Source organism: Camellia sinensis, chromosome 11 (assembly GCF_055761805.1).
Source record: "Camellia sinensis isolate YWXY chromosome 11, ASM5576180v1, whole genome shotgun sequence".
Lineage (NCBI taxonomy): Eukaryota > Viridiplantae > Streptophyta > Magnoliopsida > Ericales > Theaceae > Camellia > Camellia sinensis.
Genome location: NC_138971.1, coordinates 62,834,547 through 62,840,805, shown reverse-complemented (window position 1 = coordinate 62,840,805; position 6,259 = coordinate 62,834,547). Strand labels below are relative to the sequence as shown.

Here is a 6,259-nt window from a genome sequence, read left to right as displayed (position 1 = left end):
TAGGCTCTTGCCGAGTTACCTCTAACTCTTGGGTGGTTACCTCAATCTGTATATTGTTAAAGTACTTTATGATGAATACTTTAGCCAACTTTTCCTAATTCTACTTAACTAAATCATCTAACTTGGCATACCAAGTAGCTGACACTCCTGACATGGTTCCCCCGGAGAAGGAAAGCTTTACAACTTGAGTTAGGCCCATGGGCTTCAAGATATCCAAAAAGAGACGGATGTGAACCATATGGTCCCTGACTCTATCAAATCTGTCTATGTGCAGCATTTTGAACCTCTCTTACAACCTTACAACAGTATTTGCGTATCCATCCTCAATGTCTAGAATGTAGTTGATTCCCTGCAACAGTTTAAATAGTTTCTCAAGTTTCTCTATTTTCAACATGGTTGGGTCGAATTCATTAAGATCGAGGGGGAAAATCCACCAACTAGTTGTACCGAAGCCCCGAAAGCATTGGTCTAGCTTGGCTCTTCTTGTAGGTTAAGACCCTAAAGTCCTTAGCTAGTGGAGGTGGGTCCAAAATTGGATGATTGACTAGTGGTGGATATGTAGTGGAGGCCCCATATGGGTGCTGCAATCCGGCAATAGTCTCAGCTTGGGCAACAATTGTGTAGTTAAGAGCATCCACAGTCCGCTGAAAGGATGTAAGCATGTCCACTAGGTCTACTGGATTTTGGACCACATTGAAATCTAGTGAATTAGCAATTGGAAAACTGAGTGGGTGTGATTTGAGAGTCGACTGATAGGTGCTTTGAACTAACTATAACAATCTAACCCTTCTTCTTCTAACCACTGATGGAAGAGAAACTAAGATCGGCTGACCTTGGACCAAATCTATAACTTTGCAAAGTCGACTAGTGCAAGTCCATAGAACTTAGGGAATATCAGATCTTTCTGAAGCTATGGTGATACAACTACCTAGCAAAAACAAAAGAAAACCAAAAAAAAATAAAAAAATAAAAATATAATTCCAATCAGACAGAAATCCACCAACATTTTGGCTGAATTTGAACAACTATCACTGCTTAATCATTGTATCCCTCACTGAAGTCATTCCTAAAAACAAGTATGCCTGAACTACTGATCTGAATTAAAGAACCGTTGTATGGATTCAACCTATTGCATATACCAAACCAAGAAAGCAAACACCTCTGTGCGGGGTTAGGGTTTCCCTGTCCTAAAGTTGGAATGATCTAGAGCTTCACTACTTAAACAAGCAATATCATCACATCTTAAAAATGGGAGAGCATCCCATCCAAAGCTGGAAAATTGCTATAGGTCAATATATGCACTAGGTTAGTCTGGTCAAAAAGGGTACCTCAACAAGACACTGATATACGTACCTTATCCAACACCTATAAGTGAACAGAAGATCAAGCACTACGTTGGTAATATAAATCCAAGGCATGTGTTCTCACCATGATAGAGCCCACGTCCGACAAACCATCTAGGATATAAGATGGTAAACATAGGGACTTAAGCGCACCAATGCATGCAATGCAATGAACATATAAATGTAAACAAATCTCATATCATGGAGTTCGAGTCTAGGTTTCTTAGTTTCTCCAACAGAGTCACCAGAAACTGTGGGATGCCTTGGGGGTACCCGAGTGCGCAACAACTCAAACTCTCGATCTTTGATGTAGTCTTACGATTGCAATGTGAAACATAAATGAGAGTCCAGATCCAGTAATCCATAGAAAGTCCACTAATTGTAAGATTTTCCAAAAATGGACTACATCAGTAGATCTCAGTTCTTTTGGAAAAACTAGGAAACCAGTGACTCATGTCAAAGGCCACTATTCGTCACAACCAAACATGCCTAAGTTCGAAACTTTAGGTATGAGGGGGAAATGTTATGAATTAAGCACCCCCACTCACCCAAACAAAGGATCAGTCTCTACTAAACCATGATATAAGTTTTATAAACAATATATACCCATGTTCTGATTATTATTAATGCTAAAAGTTACAATGTAAAGCAATCAAGTATAAACAATGTCACTCATGTTGGAATGCTTTGACCTCATACATTTTTCAAAGGGTTTTGAAAAATGTACAACTCAAAGGAAATTGAGCACCCAACACTACTAGAAAAGGAGACTTTGGACACGAAGTTTTTGCGACGGTTTGAAAATTGTCACAAAAAGTAAGCTTTTGCGATGGCAAAAGAAACCGTCGTGAAATTAATTGTTTTGCAATGACAATTGATGGTCTCAAAAAAGGTATAAAAGAAATACTATTATTAGAGATAGAAAATCCAAGACTGTGACAAAAAGTATTATTATACACGACGGTACGTTATTCATCGTAAAAAAAAAATTTGATCCTATTAATTTTTTTGCGACGCCTTTTGTTAGTTCATTGCAAAAGACTTATTTTGCTCGTTCATGATGGTCCTTGAACTCGCCCCAAAAACTTAATCCCTATTTTTACTTTCGCGCCCTCAATCCCATACCCAAATTTTATACTGGCGTCCAATTTTTTGCCCAAACCTCTACTCTTCACACGGTTCTTTCTCTACATTCTGTCTTAAAACACACGCTCGCTCTCTACCCTCCTTGCTCTTTATCCTAGCTACTCCCTCTTCAGCGCCGCAGCCGATGTCGCCTATTCTCCTCCTTCAGTGCTGCCACCGACGTCGTATCTCCGGGCAAGCGTTAGTACCGTCATCGCTTCGAGCCTTCAAGAATTGGGGACAAACATTGAGAAACATCATAAGGTTTTTCTGATCCCTTCTCTCTCTCTCGCTCTCTCCCTCTCTCTATCGATTTGGTTTTGACTATGAATATACTTTTCATCTTCTCTCTCTCAGTTTGGTTTCGAATATTTTGTTTCATTTCATTTTTATGATTGCTTTATTGTTTGATTGCCCCTTTGTATATCGTTATTCTCTCTTTGTTTGGGTTTTAGTTTCTTAGATTTCTTTAACTTCTCTTCATGTCTGCTACGTGTTTGATCAAATGTCACAATGTACAAGTAGAACTTCTTTGAAAATTTAGACTATTTCATTTTCTTTATTTTTTTATTTTTTAACCTAAGATGCACTGCATTCAGTTTTAATATATAATAATAGTTTGCATACATGTGAAACTGTTATTATTTTTTTAATCCATTAAGGGAAATGAAACATTAGGTGCTCCAGCTGTTTTAGAAATGGAAAAAAATCCCATAACTTTGTTGGCAATGAATTGTTGCAAGAATTTTGGGCAAGAGCAGCAAAGAGGTTGTTAGTGATGTTGGTGCAGGGAGTTTCCTCTGAAACTAAAAATTAAGGGAATGATAGTTAACATGGATGCCAAATATCTCAGAAGTCAATGTAATAATTGAGAGCATTAATAATGTAGGTTGCAGATTTGTAAGGATGATTAGAACTTGGTTGGGTATGGCTTATTACGAACAATATTTTTTCTTCATCTTTCTTGGCCCTACTGATTCATATAATTAAGTGAATCAATGATAGATATAAATTGATGCTTAGTTGCATAACATTTTACACCTAAGAATGGCCAATTTTGGGAGAAACTATTAAGTCTCATGGAGTAATGCTTCAAGCTCGTAGTTAGACTTAGGTGTTGTGTGCTACTGCTGGGTTACATTTGAGTTTATGCTGCTGCTGGGTAGCATTTTTAACTGGAGGGTTGATTGGTGCTTTTTTTTTTTTTTTGTTCCCCTATATTTTCTTTTGTTGGTTGTTCAGTGTTGCAGTGCTACTTTTCGAGCTTGTTCTTGGTTTTTTTTTTGGCTCTTATTGATTGGATTTTATATATTTTAATATTTTTTATACGAATGTCAACGTTGGACTGTGGTTAGTTTTTTCATTAAAAATTTATGAGATTCTCTTCAACATTAATAAACAAAAACACTTCAGATTTGGTTTCTTTTTAAGAATCTATTTTTTGAATTATGATGTCACAAAGTAGTAGATTTCTTTGGAGTATTGTTTTAAGGAAGCTATTGCATTTGGGGTAGAGAATTTTTGTTATAAACTCTCTTTCTCACTCTTATTTCTCTTTGAGGTGACATGTATTATTTTCACGTGGTTGGCAATTTAGCAATACTTTTAGAACAATGGAATATATTTTATATTTGAGAAATGTTAAAATAATAAATGGCTTTAGACTTGGGGTTAGAAAAAGAAGATTCACAAAAATTTCTTTTATTTCAAAAATAAAAGTTATGAAGTAGAGATATCTTCAATCTCTGTACTGTCATATTTATGTACTCTAAAGTATGCTGATTTTGCTTCTCCACAAACTCCACATCAAGCACATAGGTGCCACCAACCAAGTCTTTTGCACCCTCATTGAATGATACCCATTTGCTTGACATTGATATAACATGTAGACAAAGGTTGGCAAAGCCCAAGGATCGTAAAAAATGCAGAAAATTAACAATCTTCTTATTACACACCTTTGAGAGTCCTTTAGTTGAATCTAATTTGCTATGCTATAACACGGCTTCTTATCTTATGGTCCATTTGTGTTTCTCATATAATATTGATGTTGGTTTTAATTTTGTTTCACTTAAAGAAAGATAAGAAATGGTGTAAACCCATATCACCACTTCTACTAATTGATCAATATCTATCCTGCCCGGCTAACTAATATGACTCTATTTTACATGTTTTTTAAACCAACCCAACCCAAAAAGATATTTTACATGATCTGTAAATTACCTAGTAGTATATGTCAACCATTGTATCTATGCAAGAAGTGAGGTTCCTTAGTCACACTTCAGTTTTGACCTTTGTAGTCTTCTGGAAGATTTGTTATGGGCATAACAAACTATTTATTAATGACTTGGGTTGGCAAGGGCTTGATTTGTTTACCTTCTATTGACGTGAGATGCTCACTGTTAGTTGGACCAAATTTATTTGTTTGGCCTAAGTCCAACTTTTATTACTCCATTCATTTCCTTTCTTTGTATTCAACACAAAGATAAAAATTACGTATTCGCATATTATAATCTTTTGGGTTCAGGTGTGAAGCTTTCTCCAATATCCAAGGTCTTATGACTTATCTCATGCCAATGGGGTTTTCAGTTTGTACAAGGGCAAGTGAGTATTTATTTAGTATTGTACCTTGAGTTTTTTGTTGAATAGACAGTATTTCCTTTTTTTTAATATGGTTCTAGCCTTCATTGTATGGAAAAAAAATTTCTCTGGCCCTCTAGGCTCACAACTGTGTAGAGTAGATCGGCCAACACCTGCGACACAAAACCCATTTTTGGCTTATTGGTCCTATACTCTTATGGTGTGTTTGATGCATGATGCTATTTCTCTATCATTGCTAGCGATAGAGTGTCATTTCTCATGCCGAAACCACACTTCCACCCAGATGAATGTTATTGTTTTAGGAAACAACCAATAGATAGGATAAGGATAGAATTATACAATCTTATAGGAGAATTGATTTTCTAACTGACAGATTTTGCAGATAAATTTTCTGAACAGCTTGAAATGGAAGTTTTGGAAGTAGTAAGAATCGTTTTTTTATTTCAAAAGTGCCTTTTGAGTTTGTTAGTTTGTGTAGCACTTCTAAATTCAACGCCAAGTGATGCACAAGCCATGGAATGTTTTTTGATGAATCATCTAATCATAAAGGCTTCGTTCAGTTGTTAGGGAAAGAAAGAAAAGTACAGGAAAAATCAACTTTCCCATAACTTATTTCCATGTTCATTTAGTTAGAAAGTTGTGGGACTTATAAATTAAACACTTCCCACTAGGATATGTTTTCCCAAAAAAAATGTTTTGGGAACTTTAAATTTTAAAGGCTATAATATACTTATGTTTTGGGAACTTACAGCATTTGGAGGTTAGCTTTATCACTTGATGGAAATATCTTTTTACATGATTTGTGTTTGGACACGTATTTATCTAATCATTGAAACAAGGGTTCAAGTGTTATGTAATCACATGATTTTATTTCTATGTAATTATTCACTCATCTAAATTTATTCTAGGAATTGAGTTTGATTTTGATCCCTAAAGTTCTCACCTTTTTTTCTATTCTTCCAAGCACTTTAATGAACTGAAGATTTTAATAGAAACTATTCAAAGGATCTACGTGGCAAAATCAACTATTGCTAGTTGAACAAGCAGATTTCAGTAATCAATGATTATTGTCTAAGACACATTTTCTTTGATAAGTAAAATAAATTGTATTAAAAAACACCAAAAAAAAGGGCATAATTTTTGTATAAAAAACATGTAAAAAAAGAGTGTTGCTAAATGCCTAGATAGTGGAT

At 35.3% G+C, this 6,259-nt stretch overlaps 1 long non-coding RNA gene across 1 annotated transcript; it reads left to right on the top strand.

Annotated features, from left to right (window-relative positions):
- The first annotated feature begins 2,373 nt into the window (after positions 1-2,373).
- On the top strand, positions 2,374-5,805 carry LOC145801979 (uncharacterized). The gene is made up of 2 exons (XR_014343956.1): positions 2,374-2,732; positions 4,993-5,805. It is a non-coding gene; the product is annotated as an uncharacterized LOC145801979 (long non-coding RNA).
- The last annotated feature ends 454 nt before the right edge of the window (positions 5,806-6,259 follow it).